The sequence below is a fragment of the Amphiura filiformis genome, chromosome 20 (assembly GCF_039555335.1).
Source record: "Amphiura filiformis chromosome 20, Afil_fr2py, whole genome shotgun sequence".
NCBI lineage: Eukaryota > Metazoa > Echinodermata > Ophiuroidea > Amphilepidida > Amphiuridae > Amphiura > Amphiura filiformis.
In genome coordinates, this window is record NC_092647.1 from 17665334 (window position 1) to 17684352 (window position 19019).

The 19019-nt window shown below is 36.3% G+C and overlaps 1 long non-coding RNA gene across 1 annotated transcript; it reads right to left on the reverse strand.

The window, feature by feature from the left end:
* Positions 1-4644: 4644 nt before the first annotated feature.
* LOC140142898 (uncharacterized) lies at positions 4645-18236 on the reverse strand. Its single transcript, XR_011857603.1, has 3 exons — positions 18174-18236; positions 7327-7446; positions 4645-4695 (listed from the first exon to the last, which is right to left on the reverse strand). It is a non-coding gene; the product is annotated as an uncharacterized lncRNA (long non-coding RNA).
* Between the last annotated feature and the right edge of the window lie 783 nt (positions 18237-19019).

A 19019-nucleotide genomic window follows, 5' to 3' on the forward strand; every position in this document is an offset into this window, starting at 1 on the left:
TCTACGGGCGGACGGACCTTTCAAGTAGGGTCGGTCGGTCGGACTTTTTGAAAACCTGAGATGAGAGAGGATTGGTGCTAATCTATACAAAAAAGAGTCTAAATTTTACCATACGGTCCTAAATTCGCGGTAAGTTGTACGGCTTCAATTGACTTGTGTTTGGTGTATATGCACTTACGCCTAGGCGTGAGTGGCTTGTAAAAATAGTTTAGCATTGAAATATATACTAACCATGTTGCCAAGTTATAAGCAAATGCCTTTCATATTGGCGATGAAACGAGCGTCTGAAATAGTCAACTATCTCCCAATGAGGCGCGTACAAGTGGCGAATCATGTTTGGTAATCATGTTTTATATTGAAATGCAATACAAAAGAATTGCATTCTGACAAGTGCTTGGGCATATATGCAAGACACGGGTTTATTTTAAATGTTTATTTTTGCAGAGCTTATTTTCAGTCATGGATCATACTGATAAAATAAAGTTAAAACTACTGAAAAGCATATTTTTTAAAGTTATGTGGTATCAGTATTACTCATACCACCTTTTATGTCCTAATGCATAATCCCCCCGAAGTTGTAAAAAATTACGTTTAAGCTCACTTTGGACAACTACATTTTACCCTGACCACGACCCCTGCAATAAATTTAGTAACTCCCCAGAAGGAATGCCCTGTATACTCTTGCTAAATGTTTGTATTGAATATATTATCGTTATGCAATGTTTTAACCTTTTTTTTATATTTAGGGTGAGCTTACTCCACCATATGGGCGAAACTGCCCCAACATGGGGCTAGTTCGCCACTTTGCAAAAAAATTTTTGCTTGCTCTATCCTGTTGCTATTGTGTAAGGCCGATAGTTCTGAGATTGTGGTTGTATATAGCCAAGACATAGGGCTTTCACATGGGTTAATCAGGTCATCCCTAACCGCAAAATTGACATCGCTAGGCTGGTCAGAAAAACATAGGGCGAACACTCCCCGCTCTCCCCCTCTATGTGACTGTTTTATTTCGTGTATAGAAAATATGTATCCTCATCATGCAGTTATTGTTAACTACATGTATGCACACAACACAGGGGCACTCACAATAGGCAATTGACCCGTACTGGTAGCGCTGTGTTGTAGATATAGGAGATGAACTAGTTAGCGTCATATATCAAAAAGTATAAAAGGTATGATTTTAGTACTTGCTCTATGTTTCAATTACTTATTCTGTTCAAATATCTAAATTTTTAACCCGGTACAAGCTTTAATACCGGGGAACATACATTTCTATGAGAAAGCAAATCTACATCTTATCAAAACTCCCGTGTTAATCCAATGCACGTTTTGCTTCACCGGGCCGCCTTGACTTGGTTGCATTTGGAAGATGGGTGCCACGAAACCGTAATAGGTACAAATTTAGTACTTTCTGTCAATCAAGTATGGTTTATTCTCTACATGTCAATCTTTAAATTATTAGCATAGTCCTTATAATAACGGGGGACCGCCTTGATAAGTAAATGATAGCAAACCAGTGAAAAATACCCCAAAACTCAGTCAGTGGAGCTCCGCCCGTACATGTCAATAGCTTCATTATCGATTGGATTAGTCGACCGTAGCGGTAAGAAATTAGCATTGGACAATCGATTACTATAATGGTTTAGTACTGCATATTTCGGTTTAATCTTCACTAAAGCCGGTCTATGGCTGAAAAGGTCACGGCGAATTTGCCGTGGACAAAACTGCACTATGTACGCTTTAAAATGGTATATAATTTGACTTCAAACGATATCCAGAAGCGGGGTTATGGTTTGTTGAACTTTGCTCCTTCAACAAAATGGTACCTTTTTTCGTTTTTACATGTGTCTCTTTTTCCACATTGCTGGTAATAAATACAAACAGTCATAATTGGCGGTCATTGAACCCAAAGAGCTTTTAATAGAAATAGAGTCGCAATAGATTATATAATGCTTTGTTCGTTTGATGCCGATTAGAAGTTGCGACAGGCTATTCATAAAAGTGGTACCATTGTTTTGAACAAAGGGGTTCCGTCATTAAATTGGTCACTGATCCGGCATCATATTAACGCTCTACACAACAGGCGAGTATCAATAAGTGACCACAATACAGTCATGTGTAAGGGCAGTCATGTGTTAAGTGGTACCATTGTTCCCACGTATCCCAAATGTGTGCTTGTGTGGGTCTGAAGTCTATAAAGGAGGCTTTAGCTGTCGATGCAATCATCTTTACCACCCACCTGACTTTAGGCGCTTCATTTAAATAAATTAAATGCTCTTGCTGATCGATTACACATTAGAATGTATGAAGGCTGCCATTTCCACATATCTATATTACACTATAATGGTAATCGCTATACGTATACATGTAATTATGTATAGGCCTATAAAGGTTGTTTTTAAGAAATTTCCATTTAATTTTATTTTAAGAAGGAGATTGGTATAGAAATAGTGGCGTATCCAAAGAGGGGAGGGGGTTGGGAAGGGGCAGATTCACCCCTGTGAGAAGTCTTGGGAGAGGAGGAGAGAGGAAGAGGGGAGGAGGGATATGGAGAATGAGAGAGGGCTGGAGGAAGGGAGAAGTGAAAAGATATAATAAAGACAAGTAGATAAATAGAAATATAAGGAAAATTATGGGAATGAGAGAGGGAGGGTGAGAGGGGACAAGGAGAGCGAGGGAGTGATAAAGTGTAGGCCTAGGAAGGAATAAGTACAGAGAAGGGAAAAGAAAGGAATGATGAATTCATTTAATAATAATTATTAGGCCTATTATAATAACTAAACACATAACAGCACTGGGCAGCCATTCGATGATGTCAATGCCTTTATTCGTTACGTAATTAAAACGCCCAGTCAGATGTATTTCACACCTGCCAAACACAAGTCACCCAATTTCGAAAACTGGACGTTGAATGTACACTCTCATGAATATTGATTGGCAACATTTTCCAATATGTCAGCGCTCTAATCGGAAACAATAGAACAATAGACCCTGCAGAGCGTTGATTGAACCCACCACTTGAACAGGATTTAGCCAAAGCAAACAAAGACCAGCGCTATTAAGAATAGACATCTAAGGCAGAAGCTTATTATCCTCTTCAACAATAGGATTATTGATTGGTTTAAAAGGTGTTTGACTATATAAATGAGATACTTGTCGAAGCAACTTCAGGTACCGATGAATACGACCGTGCACATTACACTGCAACTCAGAATACAATTAGGACATTTACGGCTCATTCGTGCTGTACGGTCACATATTTTCTCTCTTTTTTTCAAAACCAGGGTATGCAATTCACTGGAAAATTTTAAGGGAACCATTTTCTTGGCCCTATATATTACACAGCAGGCACTTCTGTTAATAGCATGATAACTATGTTTATGACACCAGAGTTACAATATTAAAAAAAAAGAAAAAAAGTCACGGGATCATTTTTAATAACAATACGCTAATCTAATAACGATTGGACACATGCTAATGAGGAATTGTCGTGTTCCTTGACACTGCAAATGAAGGTGATCTGATTTAAAATGCCAAAAATAATTGTGGTGATGCCATCCCAAGCCTTTTTTTATAAAACTAACTCAACCTGTTGGGCACAATCTTTTTAGCGAACGCGAGGGATCGGGTAATAGGCTAGGAGGCATCTTTTGTGGGGTTTTTTTGTTGCTCTTTTTATGATGAAAAAATCATTTGTTAAAAAGAAATTAAAAGATATAGTAAAATTGGGATTTCGACCTAATGCCTGTATATTTAACGTGAATTAACGATCAATATACACAAGATAGGCCTACAAAATTATAGCCAGTTAGAGAACATATTACTGCTCTTTGTTTGGTAAGAAATAATTCGGGTGAATGTAAAATTTTAACTCATGGGCAATTCGAGAATTTCAAGGTCAAAGTTTACACATGGGTAAAAATCCAAAACCGGTCGTAGGCCGGTTTGATCTTTACACATCCCGCCGAGTTATGAGCAAACAGGTCAAAAGTTATACAGGCATGACAGGGGTCAAAACAGAGAAAAATAAATATTATGATGAAATGTTGTTACCTGTTATAATAATAAACACAGCAGATCTAGTGGACAACACAGAGAACTGACAGCCAATTGCGATAGCCCAGGATCCCGGGCCCATAGCACGAAAATTCAACATCAACAGGACTCAACAGGCAAAAACATAATTATCTTTCTGTGTTACTAAGGTAACGAGTCATTCTAGGTAGTAAAAACTATTATTTCTTTGACGGTATGATGGGACAATAACTTTGAGACCACTTTTTGGCATTGCATCAAAATCGGGACATTCTGTTATTTTGACCCCTGAATAGCCAAAAATATTACTTTTGACCGTTTTGCTTGAAAATAATATGTTGTGGATATATGTCGAATCTATAAAGAATACTTATTATATTCATATAACTATACAATTTTAAATCGTTGGCCCCGACGTAAATTGACTTTGAAATTCTCTAATTGCCCAAAGCTGACAATTGACACTCATCCGAATCTTACATAGTACCACCAAAGAACAATAATCAGCAAAATAAACGCGCTTTTTAAAAGTACAAAGGAAAACTACATATTTGATTGACAAAAACAAACTAACAAATGTAAGAAAATTATACAGATGATGTAACATACCTGTGCCTTTCCTCTTGGTCCTTTTCTTAGTTTCGAAAGCCATGAAAGTTGCTGTTTGTATTGAAAGAAAGTTATTTACTGAAAGTTAATAAGCAGTGTAAATTATGTACATCATAAAATATTTAAAGGAGCTGTGTCCGATTTCGAGCTAGTTTTGTCTTTTGTTGAATCGTGTTTTAGATAAGCCCTTTGAAAAACATCAACATTAGGCTGATCATTTAATTCACTCGATCAGCATGCTCATGTGTCAAAAATGTTCTGATCATAATACATTATAATGAATAACTGCATTATACCATACATTTTCGTATCACATTTCTCCTTAAAGATTAATTAACGTTAGACTCCTTGGTTGTACCAGTCTGTAATGTTACAAAAATTCGAGAACATACCATGTGACCCTCTCAGTCCTGAAGTTGTTTAATAAGGCAAGAAATCATTGGTAATTAAAAGGCAGAGTTTTTTTGTGTTCAGGTTCAGGATCCGGAATAAAAATAAAATATAGCGAATAAGTAATGTCATATACCCGCTTCATAAAATCTGATATATCACTTGGTATATCTGTTTTAATCCTAGTCAGAAATAGGGGGGGGGGGGGGGGGTAAATTTTTTCCCCCCTTCCCCCACCCCCCAAAAAGGGTGACCCATTTTTTTTCGGTGGTTTGAAAAAGTGAAAAAAAAAGGATTATAGGCGCTAGCGCCCTAAAGTACCATTTTTCACAATTTTTTAATACTTTTTTTTATACTTACAAATTTTTTCCGCCCTTTTTTCTTTACTAATTCTTTTTGCCGCCCCTTCTTCTTCCGCCGCCCCTCTTTTTGCCGCCCCTTCTTCTTCTTCCACCACCCCTTCGTTTTGGCCGCCCCCTGCTTTTACCCCGGGGGGCTTACGCCCCCAAAGCCCCCCCCCCCAAATACGCGCATGCGGGTAGGTGCTAACTTCTTCCAGATCTTTTTTCTGCCGCTGTAAAACACTCGAACAACCTCAATATGTAAATTATCATGAAAACCGCATTTACTTCAAACCGATTGGCTTAAAATAAAAAAGCATATTAATCAGTATACTTCACCATTTATTACTATACTGCGCCAAAAAGTGTCCTTACACCTGGATAATAATCCTAAATTTAAAACTAAACCGTATTTGGGTGAAATTTTATTCTTTTTTTTTAAATTTTTAAATTTTTTGCAAAAAAAAATATGAACAAAATCTAGGGTCGGGCCTTTTTTTAGGGTCGGTCGGGTTACCCTAATCAAACAGTAACAGGTCAGGTTTGAAATATATATATATATATATATATATATATATATATACTAAATTTAAGGGACGCTATCCGGATATGACGGGACATGGATATGGGAAGAGGTCCGATTTTAGATGCAGGAGGAAAACCGGAGCACCCGGAGAAAAACCTGCGAGGACGAGCATGAACCGGCAACCAAACTCACATGTGGCGCCGCGGGGAATTGAACCCGTGCCACAGTGGTGAGAAGCGAGTAAGAAGACCACTACACTAACCCGCCCTCCCTTACGTTTTGGCTGCCTAAATAAAATGACTATCTAGTGTCTACTTCTTAAATTGTATTTCCCAAAGGAGTATTTTGTGATTCTAATATCTACGAAAAAAAGCTTCTTCCCAAAAGTTCAGTTGATTCCGATTTTGCTCCACATAGGCCACTCTGTTGTAATTTCGTTCTAAACATTTGACGCTATATTTGCTAAAGGAATTAATCTGAAAGATAGTTTTTGTACATAAACAGTATGTAACCAAAGGTTTTTTGAGAAATGAAATCATGAAATGCCCTTGAACCGGGTATTTTTAAAAGTTAAAACTTTTGTGGCCAAGATATATACGTGAATTTTCACAAAGCACCTTCAAGAGATAAGCTTCGCGGAAATAACATATTTTCTGAGAGCAATAGTGATACTTATTCTGAGAATACTCGGGAATTATTCCCAATTGTGTGCGTTTACGTGTTCGTCAAATAAAGGTATGGATTTTAAGGAATTTCAAATATGAAAATATCAAATATTTTTTTATCCCTTTTCAAAACAAGCCACTTTTTCAAAAGGATTACACTGGAAATGTATACCGTACTATTGATAGAAATAGCAGTAAATATTAACACTTACAACGTAATTCAAATTTAAAATTTATTTCATTCAGTATTATAAACAAGAAAAGATGATTAAAAAAAGTTGAAGTGGACAAAAAAAGGCAAAAGGAAACGCCAATACATAAAACAATAAACCACAATACAACTCAGGTTGCTAAACCTTCGGTTTTTTTCTAATAAAAATGAATTTGTCTTTTTCCAAAAGTTGTCATTGGCCAAATTTAAAATTTTTGGTTCAAATGTAAATTGTATATTTTGTCAGCTATTATAAAATGACTGCCGAACTGAGCCTTTTCGATATCCTAATATCATGAATATTAATGCTAAGTTAATGACATACATACAAGTTATGAATGACCTGACACATTATTATGATCAATCTCCCCTGGTTTTATTTTTTCTGTTCTTTTAGTTCTTAGCATTAAATTTCGTTCTTAACAACAAATAAGATAATATGTAGTAAGATTTAATTATTTCACAAAATATTTATTATCCTTGACAACAACGCTATTTGAATAATTTAAAAAGTAATAAAGGACACAAATCTGTTTGTATTGTTCTAACCTTAGTCAATGTATCTTTGATGGTTGACTTTCCGGCAGCAGGATTACCACAGATGATTACCTTGATTACACTGACAGGGCGACTTCCTTGTGCCATCAACTTGCGATGCAGTGTCAACTCCTGTTATAGTAAGAAGGTTTATAAACCAAGGCTATTTGGGGGTCGTAATTTTATATTTGATTAAATATTTACACGTTTCAAATAGCTGGATCATGCTACAAATGGCAACAACGTGCCAGTTAAGTCAAATAAAAGACATATAAAAATCATTTAAAACATTGATAAATAAATAAATAAATAAATAAATAAATAAATAAATAAATAAATAAATAAATAAATAAATAAATAAATAAATAAATAAATAAATAAATAAATAAATTAATTAATTAATTTATATTCTCGGGGGATCCAGCTACTAGAAATATAAAACCAATGTTTTATATTTTTTAACAATTCATTAAACACTCACACTTATAAAGGACAGCATTAAACTTGCAAGGCTTCTGGACACTTTAAAGTATACTTTAACCTCATTTAACTCAAATCTTGTACAAATCCTCATGAATCCTGTCTCTATGTTTAATCAAAAATCAAACTTCATTGATTTTCAAATAATTACGTATGTTTCACTATAAAATAATAGCAATCGATCCATACATGTCAAATATTCAGTGTGTGGAATTATGTAAGGGCATTAAGGGGTACTACACCCTGGCCAATTTTTTGCCTATTTTTACATTTTTCTCAAAAATTATAGCACATTGGTGACAAGTAAGATATGTATATGGTCGAATCCAACCAAAAGTGTCCACGGGCCAAAAATGTAAGTCCGAAATAAAAATGTCTCCACAATTTTTTCCTTTCGCCCATTGATTGATGACATATTGGCCTTATAGGAACCAAACGTGCCATTACTAATCTTGAAAAATAAATCCAGGACGTGTGATAGTAAATGTGATATCAAAACCCAATGTTACTTACGAATACCACTAGGATGCTTTCACTATCGCAATACTAATCAACCTAAAACAAATGGAATATTCCCATTAACGCTTTTTTTCGTGTAATGTAGACCACAGGGTGTCAGGAAAATGCTAGCTCAACCAGAAAATATTTGTTTTTATTTTTATAACGCGATCAATATGATCTTAGTCAATGTATGCTAATTTATTTTTGAAAATGAAGTTTAGGTCAGTTTCTGTATTTTATTTATCAAATGAGTATGAATCAATTTACACATTGTATTAGAACGAGTAGGATATATGTTTTCAAGAATATTAGGAATTATACGCATACACCTAACGCTTTATACAATGAAAATGTGAAGAAACCCGGGTATTCGTAGGTAACATGGGCGATTTAACAATATCTATATTGAGTTTAGAGGTTTAAATTTTGCTATTATGGTAATGAATTAATAAAATGGTAGTTTTAGATCTCTTTCAGATGGTACGTCCAAATGAATAAATGCTATTACCTTAGATCAAAATTTTGATGCCTTTATTAAGCACTTTGAATGTCTTATTTTTTTATGTGCGTTTATTGATACTTGAGACCCTATCATGTATTAATAATGTCGGTTCACAGCGGTTGAAAGAGGATTGAAGTAAGAAACAAAGGCACTAAAGTGACTTTAATTTGCTTAATTGCACACAAATCGCTTAAAACCGTTATTGCAGACTTGTGAAGTCCATCTTGGAGTCAGTTACGTCTTGTGGCCTTTCGTTTGAGGACAACTACAATTAGCTTTATACCAGGGTCCATCAATGTGTTGTCTAGATCATGAGACAATGAGAACAGTCGTGTTTTCCATAGTATTCGTAGGTAACCTTAGCGAAAACGTCAAAAGTTACCTTCGAATAAATCAATTTGGACTGTGATGTGCCCTGAGTAATTTAATTTAATTTGATTATTTAACTTTGTTTACAAGCTGAGAGTATTTCATGAGATGGGAAACCCCCTTGTACGTGCAAGACAATGGTGTGGAAAGTCATTTTGGTATTCCCCAAATTATTGTAAACAAAGTCAGAGCTATGTTTGGAACTTGGAAAGCCCCAGTTCATTATTGCACCGTCAGGAAAACCCCCCAGGAAGTGATGTAATGTGAAAGGTGAATGTGTATAATTAATCTTGGGAAATCCCAAGATTGCAGCAATGTTGTGAAAATGTGATTGAAGTAATGGTTTTATTTATAGATGATGGGTTTTTGCATGAGTACTGATATAAAAAGCTGGAGGTTTTGTTGGGACTTTACAGAATGCCATGGGAGATTGAAAACTCCACATGTGTGTGATGGTCTTCGTGCTTCAAAAAAGAAGTACATTTTAACCAGTTTATATAGCCAATAATTGAGCTAATTTTAATACAGCAACGAAGAAGACAGCGAGCACACAAAAGTGCTCTTCCTCATCAAAGGATTAAAAGTTCTTCTGTCAAATTGCTGGAGTTTGCTGGGTTTGTGAAGGCCACGCATCTGTCAAGAAACAGTGGAGCTGTGTTAAAGAAACCGGTTCCCTGGAAAAAGAGTGATTGGTGAAAGAAACACCATTTTTGGAGAAAGCAGCGCAAGGAGATATATTTTTGGAGAAAGCAGCGCAAGGAGATATATTTGTGGAGATAGCAGCGCAAAGGAGATTGGAGGAAGCATCATCATTTTCGTATGAGGATTTTATACGCAAGGATTTATAAATGCAAGTGTACTATGGACTCCGCTGATTTTCGCAGGACAAGTGAATAAGGATATATTACATCAGTCGTCCAGAACATTGCAAGAACTCTAGGATCACCAACAAGAAGACAGCTGGTTAAGTAGTCATAGAGTAAAACTGTCATTGTGTGATTTTATTGTATATGCGATATTGTTATTATATGTACCAATCATACTCTGTTTTCAATTAAAGACTTAGATTTTGTTAGCTTAAATAAACAGTGTATTTGTGTTGTGCATTCGTGTGAGTTTGGGTAAAAGGTGATTTTGGCCTTGAGTCAAGAGCAACTCGTAACAAAATTGGGGGCTCGTCGTCCGGGAGATACACTGTAAAAAAGTTAACATTAATTTACTAAAGTCTTGAACGTGAAAGTACAGTATGACAGAGTTTAAAGCAGAAGAGTTTCTTGAAACTATAAATTGGGAGAAGTTTGATGAGTTGAAGAAGCCTGATTTATTAGCATTTGCTAAACATTATGACTTGAAAGTAAAGCAAGCTACAAGAAAGCAAATAATCAAAAATGCCTTGATTGATGTTTTGGTCGGGGAAGATATTTTTGATGATTCCTATTTGGAAGAGAAACGTACGTAGAAACTGAAATTGGTGGGGACTCAGCATTTAAATTGAAAGAGTTGGAAATTCAATTAGAACTGAGGAAAATGGAAATGGACCAAAAAGAAAAACTGGAAATGATCAAGTTAGAGAATGAAAATAAAGAAAAACAAGAACGGCTAGACATTGAAAAACAAAAACTAGCAATGGAAGAAAAAGCACGCTAAGAAAAGATGGCGCTTGAGCACCACAAATTAGAAATGGAAGAAAAGGAAAAACTAGCAAAAATTCAAATGGAAGCACATTTGAAAGAAAAAGAAATTGAGTTTGAACAAGAGAAGTTGGCTAAGCTAGGTGACAAATACTCATCAAGTTTCTCCTCAAAGTCAAAGTCAGGCTTTGATGTTACAAAGTATGTAAAGCTTGTGCCTAAATTCAAAGAGAAAGAAGTTGACGAGTACTTTCAACATTTTGAAAAGGTAGCTACAAATTTGAAATGGCCTCCAGAGCATTGGACCCTACTGTTACAAAGTAGTTTTGTGGGGAAGGCCAGGAGACTTACTCAGCTCTACCAATAGAGAAGTGTAATAATTATGAAGAAGTCAAACAGGCAGTCCTTAAGGCCTATGAACTGGTGCCTGAAGCATACAGACAAAAGTTCAGAGATTCAAGAAAGCAAGCAGATCAAACCCATGTAGAATTTGCTAGAGTAAAAGAACAAATGTTTGACAGATGGCTTGGGTCAAAAGAAGTCAAAGATGATTTCGGCCAACTAAAGCAATTAGTTCTTATAGAAGAGTTCAAGAAATGTGTCCACGTTGACATAAAAACTCATTTGGATGAAAGCGCTAGCAAAATTAAGACGCTAAATGAAGCGGCGACAATGGCGGACGACTATGGCTTAACTCACAAATTGAATGGGAGTAAATTTAGTCATAACAGAAGTTATTCAAACAGGTTCAGCCATAACCAACCTAGAGCAAATCAGGGTGGTACACAAGAAGGGAGATCTCAGTCTAATTCACAGCATAGTGCTGGTGGTAGAGGGACCCCAGGGAGTTCAGGTAACAGAGCAAAATTTGGGACTGAATTTAAAGCCAAAGTAACTTGTACTCATTGTAAGAGACCAGGGCATACGATGACCCAGTGTTATTTCTTAAAAGACAGACAAGACGCACAAAAACAGCAGCAAACTGCTAGTAATACTGTGGGATGTGCAGTGTCGCTTGAGTCAAAGGAAAAAGTCAGTCAAATCAAGAAACAAGAATTCCCACAAAAGGGAGGTGAGACCGACAAGGTGTGTGAAGAATTTGAACCATTTGTGTTAGAGGGAGTGGTATCACTTGGTGAGAATGGTAGTCCAAAGCCCATCAAGATTGTGCGAGATACGTGTTGTGCACGGTCTATGATTCTGGAAGGGACTTTACCCTTTAATGAGGATAGTTCAGCAGGTAATGCTTTGATCCAGGGTATTGGGATGGAAATAATTAGTGTACCTCTCCACAAAATTAACTTGACATCTGACTTAGTTTCTGGTCATGTAACCATAGGAGTTAGACATGAATTGCCAGTCAAGGGAGTGTCCATGTTGCTAGGAAATGATCTGGCAGGGGGGAAGGTTTTTCCTGACCCAATAGTCACAGATAAGCCCTGTATACAGGCTGATAATAGTGAGGAAGAGGAGATATTTCCTGCATGTGCAGTGACACGGGCAATGAGTAAGAAGGCCTCATTAGAAACAATTGAGGACAACCAAATTGATGACTTAGGCTACAATTTGGAAGACACATTTGTGTCAAAGTTGAATGAGAAAGAAGATAAACTTCCTTCTCCTGGGGATAAAAATACCCCTAAAAGTGACACAGCCTCTGAGCATGAACAAATTGGGGAAACCATGAAAGACCCATTAAGTCATGACAAGCTGATTCTTGAGCAACAAAATGACCCAGAACTCAAAGAGATCAATCAAAGGGCATTGACCCTAGAAGAAGCAGAACAAAATTCTGTCTGTTTTTACAAACAAGATGGTGTGCTAATGAGAAAATGGCGCCCCTGATTTACCTGCCGATGAAGAGAGGAAGGTAGTGCACCAAATTGTGGTACCAAAAGTCTACCACACTGAAGTTATTAACATAGCGCATGATAGTCCCATGGCAGGGCATTTGGGTGTTAAGAAAACTCATGAAAGAATTCTGAGACATTTCTGGTGGCCCACTCTCAGAAAAGATGTTTCTGAATATTGCAAAACATGTCACATATGCCAAGTAGTAGGGAAGCCAAATCAGAAAATACCTCCTGCTCCATTAAAGCCAATTCCAGCCTTTGATGAACCATTTAGTAGGGTTATTATTGATCGTGTAGGCTTCCTACCAAAGACTAAGTCAGGTAATCAATACCTTCTGACAATTATGTGCGCGTCAACACGCTTTCCTGAAGCCATACCCTTGAGAAATATTAAAGCAGTGACTATAGTGAAAGCTTTAACCAAGTTCTTCACATTTGTGGGGCTCCCCAAGTCCATACAGTCAGACCAAGGATCAAACTTTACTTCTGGAGTATTTCAGCAGGTCATGTATCAATTAGGTATAGAACAGTATACCTCAAGTGCTTACCATCCAGAATCACAAGGTGCACTAGAAAGGTTCCACCAAACATTGAAAAACATGATCAGAACATACTGTTTGGAATTTCAGAGGGACTGGGATGAGGGAGTACACTTGTTGTTGTTTGCTGCTAGGGAAGCTGTTCAGGAAACTTTAGGATTTAGTCCTTTTGAGTTAGTGTTTGGACACACAGTGCGCGGGCCCTTAAAGTTGTTGAAAGAAAAGTGGCTCAATGAGAAATCAGATATCAATTTATTGGACTATGTCTCCAATTTTAAGCATAGGCTTAACAGAGCAACTGATATCGCCAAGGAAAACTTGAAACAGGGTCAGGCCAAAATGAAACAATGGTACGATAAACATGCCAAAGAGAGAGTGTTCAAACCAGGTGACAAAGTTCTAGTACTGTTTCCAATTCCAGGACACCCATTGCAAGCCAGATATCATGGCCCATGTGAAGTAGAGTCAAAAGTGGGTGAAGTAGATTATATTATCAAGACTCCTGGTAGACGCAAGAGCAGGCAGCTATGCCACATAAATATGCTCAAAGAGTATGTTGAAAGAAGTGACAGTGGCATTCCAAAACCTGTGTGTACAGTAAAACATGCTGATAATGTAGACAAACATGCCGATGTAGACAAAATCGCCAATGTAGACAAGAGTAAAGATGACAATTCTGATGTCACATTTGACCAGGATAAAGAGCTGGAGCACAAAGAGTATAATGTAAAATTGAACAATTCTGATGTGCTCACTAATTTGGACTCAAAGTTAGGTCATCTTTCTCAAGATCAACAAAGTCAAATTGCAAATTTGATTCACAAATTTGACAATATATTTCCTGATACGCCAAGTAGAACAAATGCTGCATTTCATGATGTAGATGTTGGTGATACAAAACCAATCAAGCAGCATCCTTACAGAGTCAATCCATTGAAAATGGAACATCTCAAAAATGAGATTAATTATATGCTAGACAATGATATCATAGAACCAAGTAGTAGTGAGTGGAGTTCACCATGTATTCTTGTTCCCAAGCCTGATGGTTCATACCGATTGGTCGCAGACATGAGAGCTGCAAATGTTCATTCAAAGACAGACTCGTACCCAATTCCAAGAATTGATGATTGCATAGACAAAATTGGGAATGCAAAATTTGTTAGCAAATTTGATCTTTTGAAAGGGTACTGGCAGGTTCCACTCACAGACCGTGCCAAAGAGATTTCTGCTTTTTGTACACCATTTGGTCTTTACCAATACAAAGTTATGCCATTCGGGTTGAAAAACGCCCCAGCAACATTTCAGAGAATGGTGAACCAAATTGTGGCAGACATAGAGGGATGTGAAGCATATGTAGATGATTTGATTGTTTACAGTCAAACTTGGGAACAACACATGGAACAACTCCATCAATTGTTTAAGAAGCTGTCTGAAGTACAGTTGACAGTCAATCTGGTAAAAAGTGAGTTTTGCCATGCCACAGTCACATACTTGGGATATGTTGTAGGTCAAGGTCAGGTGAAACCTATCAAAGCCAAAGTTGAAGCAATTGAGCAATACCCACACCTGTAAACAAGAAGGCACTCATGAGATTTCTAGGAATGGTTGGCTATTATAGAAAGTTCTGCCCAAACTTTTCAGAGATAGCAAGTCCTTTGACTGATTTGTTGAAGAAAGATGCAAAATTCATTTGGTCAGAACAGTGTGAAAATGCTTTTCACAAAGTCAAATCGATACTCATGAGTTCACCAGTGCTTACTGCACCTGATTTTCAGAAGCAGTTCAAGTTGACTGTTGATGCCAGTGACATAGGCTGTGGAGGTGTTGTGATGCAAGAGGGTGAAGATCAAATAGATCACCCCATTTGTTACTTTTCAAGGAAGTTCAACAAGCACCAGAGAAATTACTCCACAATTGAGAAGGAGTGTCTAGCATTGCTATTAGCATTGCTACATTTTGATGTGTATTTGGGTACCACAGTATACCCTGTGCTTGTTTTCACAGATCACAATCCCTCACCTTCATCAACAGGATGAAGAACAAAAACCAAAGACTGGTGAGGTGGAGTTTGACCTTGCAAGAGTACAATCTGGACATCAAAAATAATAAGGGAAAAGACAAGGTAATGGCTGATGCCCTGTCCAGAATTGCATAAAAACTGACAAAAAAACATTTCCTTTTAAAGGGAAGTTGTGTGTGACAAGTAGTCACTGTGTATGATGAGTTAAATACTCAAAGTTAATAATATGTTGAAGTTGAAAAAAAAAAAAAAAAACACTTAAGAAAGTTTTCATTACATTCGAACTTTCTTCTTTTAAGGGGAGGTGTGATGTGCCCTGAGTAATTTAATTTAATTTGATTATTTAACTTTGTTTACAAGCTGAAAGTATTTCATGAGATGGGAAACCCCTTGTACGTGCAAGACAATGGTGTGGAAAGTCATTTTGGTATTCCCCCAAATTATTGTAAACAAAGTCAGAGCTATGTTTGGAACTTGGAAAGCCCCAGTTCATTATTGCACCGTCAGGAAAACCCCCCAGGAAGTGATGTAATGTGAAAGGTGAATGTGTATAATTAATCTTGGGAAATCCCAAGATTGCAGCAATGTTGTGAAAATGTGATTGAAGTAATGGTTTTATTTATAGATGATGGGTTTTTTGCATGAGTACTGATATAAAAAGCTGGAGGTTTTTGTTGGGACTTTACAGAATGCCATGGGAGATTGAAAACTCCACATGTGTGTGATGGTCTTCGTGCTTCAAAAAAGAAGTACATTTTAACCAGTTTATATAGCCAATAATTGAGCTAATTTTAATACAGCAACGAAGAAGACAGCGAGCACACAAAAGTGCTCTTCCTCATCAAAGGATTAAAAGTTCTTCTGTCAAATTGCTGGAGTTTGCTGGGTTTGTGAAGGCCACGCATCTGTCAAGAAACAGTGGAGCTGTGTTAAAGAAACCGGTTCCCTGGAAAAAGAGTGATTGGTGAAAGAAACACCATTTTTGGAGAAAGCAGCGCAAGGAGATATATTTTTGGAGAAAGCAGCGCAAGGAGATATATTTGTGGAGATAGCAGCGCAAAGGAGATTGGAGGAAGCATCATCATTTTCGTATGAGGATTTTATACGCAAGGATTTATAAATGCAAGTGTACTATGGACTTCGCTGATTTTCGCAGGACAAGTGAATAAGGATATATTACATCAGTCGTCCAGAACATTGCAAGAACTCTAGGATCACCAACAAGAAGACAGCTGGTTAAGTAGTCATAGAGTAAAACTGTCATTGTGTGATTTTATTGTATATGCGATATTGTTATTATATGTACCAATCATACTCTGTTTTCAATTAAAGACTTAGATTTTGTTAGCTTAAATAAACAGTGTATTTGTGTTGTGCATTCGTGTGAGTTTGGGTAAAAGGTGATTTTGGCCTTGAGTCAAGAGCAACTCGTAACAGGACACAAATTACTCAGAAACCAGAAGGTCGGTAAACATTTAAAATGAAGCACACATGACAGTTGACAAATCCAAGTATTTATCCCCTACTAATCTTCTTTGAATCTGATTTTTCTTTCAAATGAGCAGACCGTCGTCTATTTCAGTACATATTTTTCACCAATTAAGCCGTATTCAGTTTTGCATGGTGGGCATGTATGTGAATTCGCAACTTTCATCGACATATGATTTGATAGCAAACATACAGGCCTTTGTTATGTACCAATATGGGCATTGGCATGAATGGCGGTGTTTCACAATACTGCCATGATGTCAAATTGTATTCGTAGGTAACATTCGGTTACCGAAATTTACCTACGAATACTTGCTTTTATTGTTGACATCTCAGAAATATTTAAACGCAGGCTATTGAAACTTGGTAGAAATAAAGAGTGTATTACCCTGCACCTATTGCTTAACTATTGTTTACTATTCTCTCACTTTGTGGAAATGGCACAGCTTTTAACATGTATTCGGAGGTAATGCATATTTTTTACCAAACCTACCTTTGTGCCATTTAGAATTTCTGGCAGCTAAACACAATAATAAAGATGTTCGAATGCAATGCATTTCAGTATTGGACATATCAAAGCTTGTATCAATTGCGCATTTATTAGTGATTTCCATTTTTTAAAGATATATATAGTGCTATGTGCTATGTAAAAAATTCATAATTATGTACAAATATGTGAAAAATTGAACAGGCAATCTTTGAATACACACCTTTCAGGAAATCAATTTAGATTCAATCCAATGACTTCTTTTCATAACTGATTTATATGTTTTTAAAAATACTTTAAGAAATATTTTGAAAAAATGGGTAAAAAAAGCATGTTTTGGGGTCTCTGTGTCTAAGTTTTTCACAGAAGGGGTCTTATTATATATGGCGCGAAGCGTATATGATCAAGGCGAATAAACACAATACAAAAACGAATGCCAATTGATTAATACTTTTAAGGTATGGCCATGAACATGCCGTGTACACTTTTCGTTGGATTCGACCATATGTATATGTATATGTATATGGTATATATGTATGTGAACAAACCGTATTTATTTTATGGGTATTTAATCCACAGATGTATGTATATGTATATGTATATGTATATGTATATGTATATGTATAGGGGCAAGGACTACAACTACTGTACTGAAAATTCAGCAACTCAAAGCAAGTAGTTATTGATTTATTGATCAAATATTGGTTTTCCCTCATTTTTGACTGTAACTCCACAAATGTTGTCTATGCTGAAATAAAATTTCCAGTGCAGTAGTTGTAGTTCTTGCCCCTATAATATACATATCTAATTACTTGTCCCCAATGCGCTATAATTTTGAGAAAAATGCAAAAATACGCACAAAATTGGGCAGGGGTGTAATACCCCCTTAATTACTCTGTGCTAGAAATCTTAATTTGGGCACCTATTAACCATGAATAACCAATATTCTTGGATCATTTTTGACAACCTTTACAGACGTATCATTTTACCTTATACTGTTTCTGTACTTTGCTCTTTTGAAGTCCAGTAAGCAAGTCAAATGGTAGTTGGCCCAACTAAATTAAAAAAAAACCACCAAAACATGCGGAATAACATTGTAATACGTAATGAAACCTTGATGAGATTCAAAATATCATATATGACAATCAGATCCGCATGACAATTAAAATGGAATATGTATATATTAATATGTGATAGAAACCGTGTTGTTTATAATAGCTTGACTGAAATGACTAGAAAATATATGTATAATGCCGACATTTGTGATATACAACACTATAGTAGTATAGTGATAAAGTCATATCGTCTATATAGATATAGTAGTATAATGATAAAGTCATATCGTCTAGATATCGTACGATTTTATATTTTTAAATGTATAATAATAGTAAATAGAGTCTAACCTTGTCTTTTAATGTTGGATCCGCGCCACGCCGGATCAACATTAGTATGATATTGTAGTATTTCACATCATCATTGTTGCCGTATGTACTACACGAATAGTGAAGTGGAGTCCATCCCTGCATCAATAAAGATATAGATAAGTAAAGAAGTAAAAAGAATATAGAAGAAATATAAACAAATAGAAATTAGCATTAACATCGATTAAAAATAAATAGTAATCTTTTTGGATATGGACACCAGATGCAGGGCCGGATTTACCATTGGGCCAGATGGACCCGGGCACAGGACCCCCAACATCTGGGGGCCCCAAACCAGATAAGTAAAGAAATAAAAAGAATATAGAAGAAATAAAAACAAATACAAAGCATTAACATCGATTAAAATTAATAAGGAATCTTTTCGGATATGGACACCAGATGGTTGCGATGTGA